General features: G+C 44.0%; 1 protein-coding gene across 2 annotated transcripts in view; it reads right to left on the minus strand.

Annotated features, from left to right (window-relative positions):
* The window catches only part of ephb2b (eph receptor B2b), a gene marked incomplete at both ends in the record, with an annotated part of 127,547 nt that overhangs the window by 37,431 nt on the left and 72,510 nt on the right, over window positions 1-17,606 (minus strand). The window lies entirely within an intron of this gene.

Raw genomic sequence — 17,606 nt, forward strand, 5'->3', positions numbered from 1 at the left:
CATGTCAAGAGAGTTTTTTTTTCTATTTTGGGCCAAAGCATCTACAGCTTTTGCTTCAGGTAATCCAGCTCCACCTGCTTCACCGATAAAGGAGAAAATACAGAGGTGCTGCGAGTACAGTAACATGAAGAATTCACACACGGGACATAGTGCATATCTGAAGTTCAAAAGCCTCAGGTCTACCACTGCTGTTTTGTTATTTTTATAGTAGCAGTGTAAAAGGCCCACAATTCTATTGACAGATAAAATAGAACAAAAAAGGAGCTTTTCTGTAAATTTCTGTTTTGTTTTTTTCTTATACAGTTTCATTATTTTTAAATTATAAGTGAAATGTTCATCTGAGTATTTTTAATTCTAGTACCAAAGTCGATTTTGACAATTTGTCTCACTCATTATGGTAACAGTTTTCCCATTCTCTATACAGTATGTTTCTAAAAACTTTACTTTAACACTGTTGCAGTCCTCTACACTGCAAAGCAATAAAAAAAAATACAGCCATTATTTCATTCTAAGGCTGTTTCAGTAATTACGGCTCCACTGTAGCATCTGGAATATGGAAACATCTGCAGCTGAAACTCCCATTTAGAAAAAAAAAAAAAAAGAGAGAGAGAGAGAGAGAGAGAGAGAGAGAGAGAGAGAGAGAGAGAGGGCAAATCATACTGTAGAGCAGAATTAGTCCGAGTCCAATCTCACTGTTTATATTAGTCAGACAGATCACTGTGCTGAGAGACCCTACAGGCCAGGAATTAATGCTCTTTTTCCCCTTGTAACTCAAAGTGCATTACTCAGAGTCGTCACCTTCTAAATCTGCCCACTGTATAATGATCCCTGCAATTCTGAGGGCACACACACACACACACACACACACACACACACACACACACACACACACACACACACACACACACACACACACACACACACACACACACACACACACACACACACACACACACACACACACACACTTAATAAAACAAAATAAAAGGCAACGGGCAGAAGAATGGACATGTGCTGTAAAATGCATTTTTCTAATAAATATAATTTAGTGATGGCATTACTACGATAACTGTGGGGAAAGATAGATTTAACAACAGATTTACTGAAACTTACTGAATCCCCATTCAAGAAAAGAGTTTAAGTTGAATAAGAGCAGAAAAAGCACAAGATGACATGGAAGTAAATGTACTCTTTGAAATGGGAGCACATTTTTGTTTTCTTTTATAAATGTCAAAGTGTGCCAGACATCAGGACTTCACTGTGGTTTCTTTTTTTGTAATCAGACATATCTGTGGCAATGAGAGTTACTCCAAAGTAAAAGTCTTAACCTTAAATATCTCTTCACCAAGTATTAGCTTTGACATGTTTTTCTTTGCCAATGATTGATGGGGGAAAAGGTTTTGGGTACAGAGCGAAACATGAGGCCTGGACATTCACACTGCCAGTCAACAGACTCTGTGAATGAGGCCCAGGCAACAGCTATGTGGGGAATTGGGACTGAACCTCGGCGGCACAGTGAGGTCTATGGGAGCGCAGCGCTCCGAGGAGCAATACTAAAGGAAATGGCATAAAGAGGTAGTGGAGGGGGGAAAGGAGAGAGCAGTGTAAAGATGGAAACAAAGAGACAAGAGGGGAGTAGGTGGGGAATGGCTGTGTTTGGGGAGTTTTTCAGCCTGGTAATTCAGCGTGTTACTGTGCCCACAGTGAATGTATGTGCTGCAACAGTATGCAGACTGAGAATAATAATTGGAACAATGACTTTTAAAAATCTGCACAGGCGGAGGAGAGTGAAAACAGTGAATGTTGCGATGTTGGATGGCACACTGGTGGGTAATGGAATTTTTCCCACCAACACCACAAACGTCCACAGACACAGTTCTCTCAGCTACTGCACGTCTGTTCAATTTAGTGTGAAAATCACTGAAGGAAAAATGTATGTGCTTTTACATTCTACACGTCTGTGTCACTCACTCACAATTTAAATAGTTCAGACAACCATAACTTTAACAATCCTTTAATACTATCAACGTCATATGTGATTTACCCACTGTCTCTATTCTACATTTTTGAACATGTTTGAAAAGTTATCGTTTTTATGCACAACAGCTTGGTGGTGTTTGTTTTGTCATACAGTAACGTAGAGCACCAGGTGGGTGGGGTTTCCATCATCATGATAATTCAAACAGTAAAAGATGCAACATTCATTACAAAAAAAAAAAGAGCAGGCTTAAGTATTTACCAAAAACTGTTGAAATACATTTCAAACATCCCACAATTCATTGCATTTTCCGATGTGACAAAGCTTTTTCATCTGGCACCTCATAAACTTAAAGGATCCAGTTCAGGAGGACACAGTATTATATGTCTTGGCATGCCTCTCTGCCCTGCCACGGTCATTATTTTGGGGAAATATTTGGGGAATTTCCACTTTATATCCAGATGACAGATTTTAAGAATTGCAAAGTTGTCTGGTGTCAGATGTAGAGAAGCAAAGATGTGGAGAGCAGTGATTAAAAAACAGATCAGAGCTTTAATTCCCTACCTCCCTGCCTGCCCAGATTGCTGCTGTTGAGCTGTTTGATCACCATCCTGGCAGTCTCACTCGACATGCGGAAGCTAAAGGCTGTTTTTTTGGATCTTTCTCCCTAACTTCAGATATCCTTCTGGCAAGAAGAGTTAATTACTGTCAGAATATTCATTGACAACAGTTCCTCTGTTGTTCCTACTTCCTCCACCTTTACCAGTTAAAAAAAGAAAACACACTGCTAATAATATCATTAATATCATCAAGCAAGGAAGTGTGCCACGCGACGCCATCGGATCTCTGGGGACTGGGAATGTGGTTTCTGGAAGTGGGACAAACAATGAAATGTTTGTCGGGAACAAAATCTACACAGAAAAGCTTTATGGGAATTTATAAACACTTCAAATTCAATTTAGTGGTAGCTGTGTCAAAAGGTCCAGATCACCTCAAATTGCTTCCAGAGACACAGCGGGATTATTCACTCTTAAATCTTCCATTTGAAAAACAAGTGAAAACTACGGTGGCCCTGAGGTGCAAAACACAACAGCAAATCAGAAAACACAACGACAAATTACTAAACACAACACAAAAACAGAAAACACAACAGCAAAAGAGAAAACAAAACGACAAATTACAGTGGCGAAACACTGTTGTGTTTGCTGTTTTGTTGTTGTGTTTAGACTTTAGACATGTATTGTCCCTCTAGGGAAATTCTTTTTCACATGAACATTTACATTTCGTTTCACCAGACACATACAAACACACACAAATTACAATTTGCCGTTGTGTTTTCTGATTTGCTGTTGTGTTTTCTGTTTTTGTGTTGTGTTTTCTGATTTGCTTTGTGTTTTCTGTTTTGTTGTTGTGTTTTCTGATTTGCTGTTGTGATTTGCACCACAGGGCCACCGTAGAAACTTCTGCCAGCGAGCGGTAAGTTTACAATGTTGCGTGATCATTTGAAGTCGGAGTATTACACTACTTTTATCAAACACGGAGCCTTAAAACCGAATCACACGCACACACACACGCATTCCAAACCTCCGGCTGCATGCGTCTGTCTTGTTTACGACTTTTAATAACATATAGTGACATAAAGGCTTTAATTATGGGTTTTCTGCTAGACGTACTGAATAAAAATAGGACTGTGTGAGATGTGAGAAGTAAGTCAGGACCAGGGTGCTAGTCAGGTTTTTACAGCAGGTAATTTGCTGGTTGTTTCAAAGGTTTCCTGAATATTACTGCTGGAGAGATTTATAGCACACTGAAGATGAGACCTGCAGCTAAAACCATCTCAATCCTACAAAGTCTGTGCATCTGTGCCTGGGTCTTTGCGCATGTGTGTGTGTGTGTGTGTGTGTGTGCGAGAGAGAGAGAGAAGACGACACAGTAAAAGAGAAAGACAGAGAAAGAGAGAGAAGCAGGGAGTGTTGTTTTCAGCAGCAATGCCGACGTGACCAGCCATACTCCCTGTGAATCTGGCTCCACCGACCGAATCAGCCGTCATGCACACACACACACACACACACACCTACACACACACACACACACACACGGTACAGCACAGCACATAGAGAGTGGCCAAACAAAGACTGGGCATTTGACATTTCCATCATGGCTGCCTGGGTAGTGTTGTGTGCTGTACGATCACAACCAGACAATCATCTGGATGATAGCAGGTAATCCAGCCTAAGGCCGCACCTATTGAGGGGGGGGAGAAAAAAAAACAAAAAAACAAAAAACCAACCCCAGCACCCCTCTAGTCTTTTTCACCCACCACCATCTCTCGTGTCCACCAGCAGCCGACAGAGAGACTCTTTGTCCAGCAGTCTGGGGCATCGCAGCAACAACAGAACAGCGTACCCCCTCTGGACCCCCCCTCCACCCCCCCTTTTCACGATCCGGTCCCCCCTCCCCCTCCCCTCTCCCCGAAAAACTGCTTTATTTAATGAACACACCATTAAAGAAGAGACAACGGAGACAAAGACAGGAAAGGTGTGTGTGTGTGTATGTGTGTGGTGTCCGGGGTGTGAAAGAGAAAAAGGCTGGAGAGGTACAAAAAAAAAAAAAAAAAATCAGAGGTGCAAGGTTTTGTGAGCACAGCAGGAAAAAGTGCTGAAAGCAGTGAAAATGGCCAGCGTCAGAGGGATTGTGTGTGTGTGTGCGCTGGGTATTTCCCTGTATTCCATTGTGACCAATGAGGCTGCTGCAGAGAGCCACGTACAAGTTTGGATCTCTATTTGCTTTGGTGCTGCCTGTAAAAACTATTTATATGAATCACTGCAGGGACAGATCAGAGGCTATCGTAAAGAGATAGGTTTCTTTTACACGGTAAACTGCTGGTTCTCATGGGGAGGGGGGGGGGGGGGGGGGGGGAATTAGATTAAGACAACCTGTTAGCTTTCACAGCAGCTTTCTCATTACCTCTACCATCCTACAACCACAACTACAGACCGTCAGGCTTTGAACTGGTCACATCTAAGCAGAGCGTAACGTTGTGAAACGACAGTCATGGCCGCAGAGCCAGGGCTGTTGCTAGGAATTCTGGGTCCCCTTAAAGAATACTAAAGTGGGCCCCTACCCCCTAACTTTTCCAGTTTTTTTATTTCTTTGATACGTATGTACTATCATTTTTTATTTAGCCTACTTTTATTTAATGCTAATGCAGCATTACTATCTGTCAGAACAATTCAGTCATACAAAGATCAGACTACTGGGGTTTTTTGTGGGCCCTACTAGGCTCTGGGCCCCTAGAATTATCATCACCTTTCTCCCTTATACAACGGCCCTGCGCAGAGCAACCAGAGGAGAGCAGCCACGAGTTGTCTGTCTGTCTGTCTCGCTCCTGGGAGCGAGGACGAGGCAGCCTGTCCACCGTCTGCCTCGGCACTTCCACGGGGAACACTAGCTTGCACTGTTTTGCAACACAGGGTCTCCGCAATTCAATTAGGAGCGAAGTCCTACTCGCCGTCTAATTCAATCAGGCTTGTGTGAAAGCTATTAGACAACTGGCATTCGCTTCACCCCACACACACACTGGCACACAAATGAGATATTCATTTCTCCCTCTGGGTTTCCATGTCTGGTGCAATTAACAGGTCTGGGACTCTGCGTGGCTTCTCACACTGTAAGCCGGGACAATGCCAGTGTGTGAGGGCACCACTTATGACCTACAAGGTGTAAATCAGGTTATACTCCGCGACTCAAGGAGAGCACAGGGTCATTTACATTGGGTTCAGTTTGTGAGAAACAAACAGTTAGAACCAAGTTCAACTTTGTGAGCAAACTGGGCAGTGCCACTGCATTTCCAAACCACTAAAAATAACTGAAAACAGGACGTAGCCACTTTCATGGGCTTACCCAATGAAAAAAAAAAACACACACATTGCAGCCACTTATTTTAATGATTACTTGCCTTTTTTTTTTGAAACTCTATTAACTTTAGTAGTAAATCCCACCCTTAAGGCTCCGGAAAAATGCTTCAGATCAGAGCTGACGACACAGAGACTCAACCAGAAGTCGACATGTTCACAAGCCTGTGATCTGTGTAAGTGTCTTAAACACCTCAAACTCCTGATTGTTGATCCAGACACCTCATATACACATGTGTAGTTGAGTGTGTGCCTGGGTATGTGATAGGAAACTGACTTTTCCCTCCGTATCCCTCAGCATTTTGCTCTAAGCTGCATCTCGTCTGCAGTTGTCACAGAGATCACAACCCTCCACCCCCTAAAACCCCTCCACCCCCCTCACCCCCAGCGTGCTCCTCTGAGACAGATTAGGAGCCAAAGTGAGCAGCAGATTAGTTGGAAATGTGGGACACCTGGGAAATGAGCTGTGAGGGTGCAGGCTCAAAGAACACACACATACAACACATGTACTGTACACACTCCCAGGAAACTTAAAATCACACAGGACGCTGCGCCACATGCTTCACACATTACACACACACACACACCCATAGCTCATTTAATTCCATCTTCTTCCGATACAAATACATCAACGCATAAATAAGCAAAGGCCGTAAAGAGGGAAGCTGCTAATAAAGCCTACTGGCCACTGCCCAGAGGACAATTTCAGCTCATACTGCAGAGGCTTAACCTCATATATGTGGCACATATACAAGGCTCACCATCACAAGGTTTGGTATTTACAAGGACAAAAAGAAGCGTTGAACACTGTTCAGAATGTCAGCGGCAGCTAAAAATACTCCATAAGGGAAATATTAGTCATGTAACAACTGGTGTAAACTAATTTCCCACTAACTGACCTTATTTCTTATTATCTCCTTAACTTTGTCCATAAATAACACATAGCACATGCGAGTGACATGGCATAGATATACTGTGAAGACTGCGTGTGCCCGTTGGACTGATCAGAATGTAGCTCTATAGGATTACTGTAAAATAATTATAGGCAATGTTTGTTTTTCTATTATCAATTAATCTGATCATTATTTTTTAATTAATCTATTTACCTTTAGTCTATGAAGACGTCAGAAGTGAAATTTCAAAATGATTTGGTCAAAAAGCTGGCTGAGAAAAAATACAAAACATGTTGAATTTAAAACATTAAAAAAAAGAAAAAAAAATCAGACGAAGGATGAATCAGTAAATTAATGTAGTGTTGATCGGCCGGTCTCTTCAGCTATATATCAAACTGCGGTTGTGTTACAGCACACTCAAGGGCACACACACACATTGCACCACTTGGCTCGTCAAAACTCGAAGCCTTTCTGGAGATGTGCGTCATCCCCATGTGGCAAATGTTAGTTTCTTGATTCAAACAACGCTGGCAGAGTGGCTCTCTGTTCAAGACCACAAACGCTCTCATGATGATCATCAGGTCATAAATACCAAAGGGGAAAAAAAATCAGTGAAAACTATCTTAACCACAGTATTTCCATACTGTCTGATAACTACCATCTGTCAATAGAGGAGGAAACGGAGATGAAAGGGGAGTATCACTGGAGCCATGCAGGCAGCACAGTAATAATGTCTGGAATTTTCACTGCGCTCCATTTTTTTTTTCCCTTCTTCTTCTTCTTTTCCCATTTTTTTCAGCAAAAAAAAAAAAAGAGGCACAAATGTGGAATGGTGAAATTACAGGCATCTAAGCCAACACATATACACACAGGGTAGGAATATGAACAAGGCTAGAGGGTGGGCGGTTGTGGGGAATAAAGCGGAAAGGGTCATTTCATGCAGGCAGATCACTTGACAGCTTGCTCTCCAGAGGATGGAGGGGTCCAATCAGGTTGCCGTGGAGCCCTTCGGTACACTGGTCTGCAGATGGCCGGGGTGTGGCAGGAGGCAGGCCCCTTTGTCGGCATTAATCTCCATTTAGGATGGCTTGTCAACCTCCAGGATCCACATCATAGTGGAACCAGCTACCTGGTGTTCCATTATTTGTAATGACAGATCATTACCAGTGCTGGGGGGGGGGGGGGGGGGGGTCACTTAATGCAGATAATAGTAGATAAATTGAAATTATGGTGCAGTCGTCCCTAATCTGGCCACCGATTGAGCCTCTGTGCTCAGATGGGCGAATTCATTCTGTGTCTTATTGCATATGGGTGGGAATTAGCAGATGAGCGTGTGGTGCTCGGTGGTTACAAAATAGTCTAATTCAAATTCATTCAGCTCAATAATTGTGTACAGCGATTAAGAATTAATTGCTTTGGATATAAACTATATCAAGAAACATCTGTGTTTTACATTTTTGTAATCTGTTTACAGAACAACTGCCTCATCTTCTGCCCCACCCCCAGCTCAGTGACGCCTCTTGTCACACTGTTGCATAAAAAAAGTTTGTCTCCTGTCAAACAATGGCAGCCTCGGCCTTACTTAACATCGAATGCGAGCTGAACTTTCACTGTCATGTGACACTAGGAGTTGGTGATTGTGCCTCTGGTGCTGCTGCGTTCTCCGTTCTCTGGTGGAGGGGTGGGGAGGGAGGAAGGGAGGGGGGGCAACTACACCTGTCTTTTCATGTACAGCACTGCCTGCGTGGGTGGAGGCTACACTGTTGCAAATCTGAGCCAGGTAGGAAATGAAGAGACTTAGGAGAGATCGGATGACGGACTGTTAAGCTGTCATTGTTGAGGCAAACAAAAGAATGTGGGCAGCCTCATGGGAACAGATCACCTGCTGCACCACAGCCGCCTCCCTGGAAACACCCACTCACCACTAGGTGCAAATGTTAAGTTCCTCCACTTGCTTAAACAGATTCCAGACCATTCATGCTTCGTCTGAGCCGATGATTCATCACTTTATTGTTAGGGTGTTTGTGCACGGGGCTGTGTTCACAGATTGCGCTCTCTCAGACACACAGATCGATGCGTCTGAAGTCCGCGTGAGTTTTGACTGGGACTTGTCAGTCCCCCGGCCTACTCAATCCCCAAATGTGCCCTTTGCTCAAGGACAGCTAGTTGCTAGGGCAACAGGAGCCATTGCCATGTAAGGCAGCTTCTCCTCCGTTCCACAGGCTGCACCCAGACCTTACAGCCCCGATCACAGCCTCAGACTGCTGATGACAGTGGGACTATGGAGGAAACAGAATGAGAGGAGGTGGAGGTAGAGGAAGGAGAGAGGCAGGATGAATGGAAGATAAATAATCTCAGCGACCTGCACAAGTCATACAATTGGTTGGTCTAGAGCTCACATTATTGGCTTGGCAGGGGTAAGAAGCAACGCACAATGAATGTCCCCACCCAGGCCATGAAATAAACAACCTGTTAAAGGTCCCATATTATGAAAAACAGTTTTTTCTGGTCTCTACATACATAAACTGATCCTCCCTGAGCCTACCAACTCCTAGAATGAGGAAAGCAAAAGGGTCCTGCATCGACTCTGCAGCCCACCCACTGGTGAAACGCTGCTAAAACAGGCTGGTCAGACTCAGCTCCTGTGGTGACGTAATGACGGGAGTGAGGCCGGCCCCTCAGCACCATAAAACGCCTAACACGTCTATTTCTATGGCTGCAGTGCACAGCGAGAAACTCCTGAGCTAAATTGATGAAATACCAACCAATTTTAAAGGGATAGTTCAACATTTTGGCAAATTGGCCCATTGCCATAATTGCTGTAGTCATAGCAGTAGGTTCGTTACCTTTAATTGTAGGTGTAAGCTATTTTTAGTACAGCGGAGCGCAGCAGCAGGCTGCTCAGAGCTACGCTATGGAGGCTAAGGGAATTTCTTGGTTTCCCTTATCAAACTCATCAAATACAAAATCCCAAAACTCCACAGCGCTTTTGTAGACAAGTTGTGAGCTGCACAACCACCACGCTATGAGATAATGACGGAACGATACGAAACGGAGCCGTTTTCGAGGTAAATTCATACAAAACCGCTGATGCGCGTTGCGTTCAGGGACAGTTTTTCAGCAAGCAGTCTCCGTATTTACCCTGTGTTTACCTCGAAAACGGCTCCGTTTCGTATCGTTCCGTCATTATCTCATAGCGTGGTGGTTGTGCAGGTCACAACTTGTCTACAAAAGCGCTGTGGAGTTTTGGGATGTTGAATTTGATGAGTTTAATGAGGGAAACCAAGAAATTCCATTAGCCTCCATAGCGTAGCTCTGAGCAGCCAGCTGCTGCGCTCCGCCGTACTGAAAATAGCTTACACCTACAATTAAAGGTAATGAACCTACTGCTATGACTATAGCGATTATGGCAATGGGCCAATTTGCCAAAATGTTGAACTATCCCTTTAAGTCATAAAGTGGTAATAATCTTTGCCGTGTACAGTAACCATGTTACTTAAAGGTGCAGGCACAGAAACAGCTTGTTCTCAGTAGAGCTCATATGAGCGACTTTTAGACAGCCGACATTCAGGACCAAGTATCAGTTTGGGGCAATACATTTCGAATACAGTTTAGTTGGACGTCTGACAGCTGAGTGAAATTGAGTAAAAATAGTATAATATGGGATCTTTAAAAGTGTTGAAGCTTGACGGAATTCAAATCTATTCTAGTTCAACAGCCAGTCTTTTATGCCCAACACAACATCCCTCAGATCTGGTATCCTGGCTAATATACAGGTGAGAGGCAAGCAGAGATGGGTGGTGGCGGTGGAGGCAGCAGCAGCAGCAGCAGCAGCAGCAGCGGTGGTGGTGGTGGTGGTGGGGGTGGGGGGGTCCTTTGTGCCTGGAGGCAGATGTAGGAAATAGCTGACAGAGGCAATCACTGCTCTGTATGTGTGTGCCTCTCTGTGTGTCTGTGTTTGTAAAGGACAGCACAGAGAGCAAAAGAGAGCAAGAGAGAGAGTGAGTGAGAGAGAGAGAAAGAGAGGAGTGAGTGGGGGGGGGGGGGGGGGGGGAGGGTGTGGTGGGGTGGGGGGAGTGGACTTTAACAGAATCCAAACAAAGGCAGCGAGCAGCAGCTCCGAGCTCGGTGACAGAGGCTCCCCAAGGTGCAGTCTAGCTGATGGACAGGTGGCATAAAGGAGGCTGCATGTTGTCCAGTCAGGAGGGACAAGAGGGGTGTCACAAGGAAGGAGGAGGGAGAGGGTGTGTGTGTGGGGGTGGGGGGTGGCATTGCAAGGAGCAGCTGGTGCTGAATCCTGTCACTGTCCCTGTGTAACCCTCTAGTGCACACATACAAACACACAGAGGACGCACACACTTACATACACACACACACACACACCTCAAACAAAGCACAAAAGATAAACAGTGCCCTAAGCCGGTCCGTGAGTATCATGTTCGTGGGCTGGATTTTATATCTCCAGCCATCTCTCCCCGGAGTGTATTTATTAAAGATTATATCAATTCTTCTGACCACAAGCATTTAATGAGGCAGCAGGGAGTCTGAGTGAATTCTATTATCCATCTAATCTACAAGAGGAAAAGAAAAACAACAGCTGTAATGCGCCCATTTCGCACGCACACAAGCATCCAAGGAGCGCGCGTGCACACAGACACACACACACTCACACACACACACACACACACACACACACACACACACACACACACACACACACACACACACACACACACACACACACACACACACGTTTCACAAGAGAATTGCATTACCTAAGTATGAAACAAAGAGGGAACTTACAGTATCTCTCAACAACATATTTTATTGTGTCATTTTCCTTCAATATAGCCAGTAGGAGGGATATGAATTATCCGTTCATATCATTCATATCTCCATGGAGCGGGTAAGCTCGGTGCTGCTGCCATGTGGTGTCTCCATGTTTTTACGTTCAGTGGCAGCGTGACGGTAGGAAACCACGGAAACTCAGCGGAGACACCGGAGCTGTCGGCTCAGGTGGAGGTGGCGTCTGTGAAAAGTCACCGCGGTAACGCAGTGAGGAGGAATGGAGCGTTACACTGATGCTGCATTCACCTGCAGTCAGGCAGACGGCCGTCGGTAACAAACCAGATGTCATTTTAGTGACAGAAGTCCAGAGAAAGCCGGTAAAACGTGGGTCAGGTAAACAATACCACATCGCCATGACAACATATTGTCACGTGTATTGTTTTGCCTCGTGCTGACGGACCACTTGTTTACATAGAGGCTTGTTTATGGCTGTCGTCCGTCTGCCGTCTGCCCAATTTCACCTGAATGCAACATGAAAAATATGACTGAGTTGCTTGAGATATACAACTGCAACGCTAGATGGGAGTAATTCCTACACAATGTCCCTTTAATATCTTCTCTGACAGCAGTCTTTTTGTAAAGAAAAAAATAAATGAATGAGATGAATAATATGAATTAAATGGAAATTTCATTAATTGTCCAATGACTGCAACATTTTTTTTAAGGACCTACAAATGGCTCAGAATAAAACATGTGCCACTCAGTCAGCAGTAAACTCCCTGATCATGTGCCCCGAGTCAGGCTCGCTTGTCAAATGGATAATCAGCTCATGAAAATTCAACGGCATGCCACAGAAGACAAACCACCAAACCCAGATTTCCCCTGCTATCAAGACTCAAAAGATACACCCTGAAGGAGTGACATCACACAGACACACACACACACACACACACACCACACCAAACACAAACCGTCACACCTGTGCCTGAAAAGCCTGGCATTGTTGGGAGGAGATTCATTTGAAGACTTTAATAGCTGCTACTTTGAGGTAGAATACATTAAATAGCCCAATCATGGCCGCAGAGTGAGGTGGTGGCCTGAGCAATTTTATAAAGAGTGAATAGATCGACTAATTAGCCTTTAAATATGTCATTGATTCATCTAAAACAAGGGATCCCTGAGCTATTCATCCGTCTGCTCTGCGTCTTCTCCCCCTCTATGACTACATCCTTAACCCTGATAAAGGAGGGGCTTGGCTGGCTGCTCTCGCTTCCATTTGTCCTAATCAATGGAGGCTGTTCAGCCCAGACCCAGGGGGTCAGTGAAATTAAGTACCCAGTTCACACAGAGAGGGATCGGGCCAGTGTTGGGCAGGAGGGGGAGATATGCAAGCCCTCTGTTACCTTGGCAACTCCAGTGCTGCCGAGTTAACCCCATATTCCTCCAGTCGAACTCTTCTCCTCTTGTTTGCACCAAAATGGCTGCTCTCTAAGAGTCGTCATGTGGAGTGACAGTAGTTCAATGAATGTACTTTGAAATATGTGGAAAAAAGAATGTGTTGTTGTGTCTGTTAACTTCCAGACCCTTTGGATTTAGAGAAATATCTTTATACGTACCGGTATGTTTATGGTCAATAAATTGACACAAATAAACACAACCAGGTAGAATATAAAAAACAATGTGAACCCATCAGCAGTGTTCATTTCTCAGCACTACACCCCTGGCCAACACGTTCCAAGTATTGATTTTGATATAACAACAGTGGTACATTATTCTATACTGCTGCAGATTCTTCATCACCGTAGTAAGGTTTCAAATGAACCACAAATAAATGGTATTATTCAGTTTCTAACTTGTGTTGTACTTTGCAGGCTAACAAATCCAGTGAGGCAAGAGGGGGAGAGGGAGAGGAGGGGGGAGGGGGAGAGGGAGGGGGGTATGTGTTTACCACAGTACAACGCTGTTTCCTCATCTCCCAACACAATATCTACCCAAGAAAAACATCATGCAATCATTATTTTTGTCATCTTGCATGTCTTTTGGTTATGTAATATGAACTTCCCTACTGAATTTTAGATCTGCTAGAAATTAAAAATGTATATGTGTAGACAGAATTTGTGGTTTTCTGTGTAATTCTCATTTATTCAAGGTCCACTCTCTGGGTTAGGGTCAAACGTTCCTTCACCTAACCAAGTGTCACAATCTGAACCCCACAAAGTGGGATTTTTGTTTTGTTTGTCTTGTCACATTCTAACTACGAAGCTTCACATGGCTTTACCTTAGACCTGGTGCAGGGTCTCCGCTGAGGCCTGTACTGTCTGTCAGTCATTCTCAGTGTGCCAGCATCAGTCGTATGACTTACAATTCACAATTCCTCTATGTCACACACACACACACATACTGTATGCTTATAACCTGAATGTAACCCACCTATAGCCTGAAGGTACAGCTTTCCCTTTGGCACGTCTCAGCACATTCCAGTTCCAGAGTCATACAGGCCAGCACATATCATCTTTGACGTTAATGCTAAGGCGCTGAAAAGGTCATTGTAAAAATATAATGGTGGAGTAGATCCCTCTACCTAGTGGGGGACAGCTACTGTGCTTACTGGTAAGATGACAGCCATGTGAGTCATCCACAACTAGAACTGTTTGTACCCTGCACACACCTGCAGGTTACAGGAGGGAGGGAGGCAGCAGAGACGGACAGAGTACTCCACCCCAGTACTTGAGTAAGAGTACAAATACTACGGGTCAAAATTTACTCCGTTACAAGTAAAAGTAGCTCAGTCCACATGTTACTCCAGTAAGAGTAAAAAAGTACTTGCTTTTAAAGGTACTTAAGTACCTTCAAAACTCTTTGAAAGCAGCTGCACTGATGTGCTGCTTTTAGAACCACAATGTTCTATAAAGCTGCAGAAACACCTAGAAAAACAAATAAAATGAATGGTATCATAAGAGGACAGCAATTGTCAAGTAAGAGTAATAAGTACCAAAGAAATATAATACTCAAGTAAAGTACAAATCCTCTGGATATGTACTTAAGTACAGTACTCAAGTAAATGTACTCTGTTACTGTCCACCACTGGGAGGCAGCTATTCAATCTATGCAGATTTACCCATACTGTCAACACATACACATGGGTCAGGCTCAAAATCTTTTTTTTTCTTTCTTTTTTTTTTCGCCACGATGGTTGCCAAATGTTAGTGAAGGTGTTAGAGAAGTTTGAAATGAGTGAGGGCCTGCAAAGAGGGAGACAGACAGATTAGTCTTGGGTTCCTGGAGGCAGCAGGATTATCCCAGTGGGGCTAGTGGGGGTCATGTCAGTTGCACTCAAGACTAAAATCCCCTTCCACAGCAGACCTGGATGAAATGCCATGTGCAAAAAATTCTTTACACATGTTTTAACCTGGCTAGAGTGCCAGATAGGCTTGGTTTTCAAAAACGCGCCAGCAAAGAACTGAAGTAAATTTGTGGAACATGTGTGTGTGTTAATGGTTCGGGTTTCCTAAGCTCTAAACTCTTGGTCCAAATGCTTTAAAACAAATGGGGGAAAATTATGTGCAAAAACTATTTTAGCAGGTCTGGCGAGGACAGTGAGAGAAGAGGTGAGGTGGGGCTCAGATGCAAGTTAGTCTTGCTTTGCGGCATGAAAGTTTGATGAGGAAATGGGAAGGGCTTCCATCCAAGACATTCGATTTTTTTGGAAGCTCAGTCAAGGCCCTATAACCAGACACAGAAGCAATTGATTCAAGAAAAAGAAAAGTCCTACTTGCTGTTCTGGGTGGTGTTTTTATGAGCTCTTTCCTTGGACTGTATCTGCACACTTTGATAAGTGCATCAGACATTGAATGTGTGATCACACTGATGCGATAATCTGTTACACTTCACTTCTCACTCTCACGTCTTATCCCCATTGCTACTGGACAGAGATACTTTTTTTTAGCAACTATCCTTTGACTGCTATGTTTTTGTGTTTTTTTTTTTTTCTGTATAGAAGATCTATTATCTAGAAGATCTGGAATCTATTCCACTGGGCACCGCCAGGGCCCCACTAAGAGGTCAAATACCTCCTTATCAGCACAGTAACAGGTTCTGGCTCGACAAGCTCAATTAGCCAGCACTTAGTGGAGTGTATGAGGAGACCACGCTCTCAGCACGAGGCCCATATCAACAGAACCAGGGAGATGATAGACAAGCCGGGCCCACAAAAGCCTGATTGTCGAGGTGCTTGGAAAGTGGGTGAATGGGTAAAGAGGTAAAGACTTGTATTCTCAGGGGAATTTGTGATGCAGGCTGATAAGAATCTTCCTCCTGAATGACAATGACACTGTAGAAAGTCTTCAGTACAAACCACTTCCCGTTAAATGAGCAAAACAGAAGATAAACAGAAGATAAATGAGTTTTGAGAGGAAGGTTGCTCGATTGTAAATGAGACTACAGTGTCTCTAATCCATTGTTTTCTTATGCATACTTAAGCATTGAGTTACAAGGCCAGACAACTTGCAACACGCCTTGAACGGAGAGGCTGTGTTATTTAGAAGGGCAAAAAGATAAATAGTGGGGTGTTTAGGCATGTCACCCGACTGTTTTGATTAAATAATGACAGTATTTCTGGATCTCAGCTGCCATTAATAGCATAACAGTGAACCTGTTGATGCCCATCCCCGTTGCAACACTATACTGACAGATAACGAAGCACGTCACAGCCACGATTTCAATCATAGCCAGTCATTCAGTTATGGGAAGCCTGCCCGCTGGCATGGCGTACACACAGATGGAATTTAAGCTATCTTTTGCCAGGCTTTCATTGGCCCCTTTCCCCACATTGCCACACTTTAAACACTGTGAATGATCCATACTTAATCATGCTGCTTGCAGGCCCGGCAGATTCTCATAATCTCACAACTTTGCACCGTGTCGTGATAAAACCGCTCCTGACAGCCTTGAGAGCCACGCTGTGATAAAGATTTCATAAAATAAATGCTTTAATATGCGCTCGCACAGCGTGCCTACACAGAAGATACACATGTACTCATCTTTCCAAGAGGCCAGCATGAATACATGATGATACCGTACCTCGGCCTTAGCGACAGAACCGAGGTAAGTCGCATCTACATCTGCTCAGAACATGTGGCTGTGTCGTCTTCCTCCTGCAGCCGCCAGACAAAGAGCGCACGGAAGGAAAAAAAAAAACGTAACTACAAGCAATCTGTTGAAATAGGTCATAATGGTGGAGGCATGCTGTGAATGCACCATGTCCCCAAATCAATACGTGAACTGCTATATTTAGTAAGAAGGTCGCAAGGAGGAGTTATCAAGGCTCTGCAAGGAATGAGTGACATCAGTGTATCAGCGCTGCGCTTCAGTCGAGCCTGCTTATTTTAGATGCAGATGGCTTCAAAATGTCTTCTCCACTGAGAGGTTTGTCTCCGTGGAGAGTTGGGATGTCCCTCATGGTGGCTGAAAATGTCACATGCTGCTCTGTGTCAATGTCACAACTCTAACCTTCAAGGCGCCAACTTAAGATTCTCTGTAATGAAATATCGGTTTTGCTCGGTGTTATTCTAACCCATTCAATGGCATGGTTGAACGTATTGACACGCTGAAGAAAAAAATCCTTATCCTTCTGAAATATCTATTAAAAATAGTTATTGGAGACAAACTGTACTTCAGCACTGAGAAATGAAATCCATTATGTGAAGTAATACATGCCATTGACGTCCCAAAACTGTGCCAGTTCATATCTTACTGGAAGGGGAGAGGACTCCATTCGCCTGCCAAGTGCATAACATCATGTAGTGTGGTTAAGAGAGACATAGTGTGGGTCTACACTCTACCATGATCTTTTCCTCCAAGATGCTTTCTCTTCTTTCCATCTCACCAGCTCTCTGTCTGGTTTTAACTCCGTCCCCCTGCGAGCTGACAAGGTCTGTCTTTTTTGTTTCAGCCAAAATCCTCAGCATCGTTCTGACTTTGCACGGAGGACAAGAGGCTAAGACAAGGGGGAGAGCAGAATCAAAACCTCATTAA

The sequence above is a fragment of the Trachurus trachurus genome (genome assembly GCF_905171665.1).
Source record: "Trachurus trachurus genome assembly, chromosome: 5".
Taxonomy (NCBI): domain Eukaryota; kingdom Metazoa; phylum Chordata; class Actinopteri; order Carangiformes; family Carangidae; genus Trachurus; species Trachurus trachurus.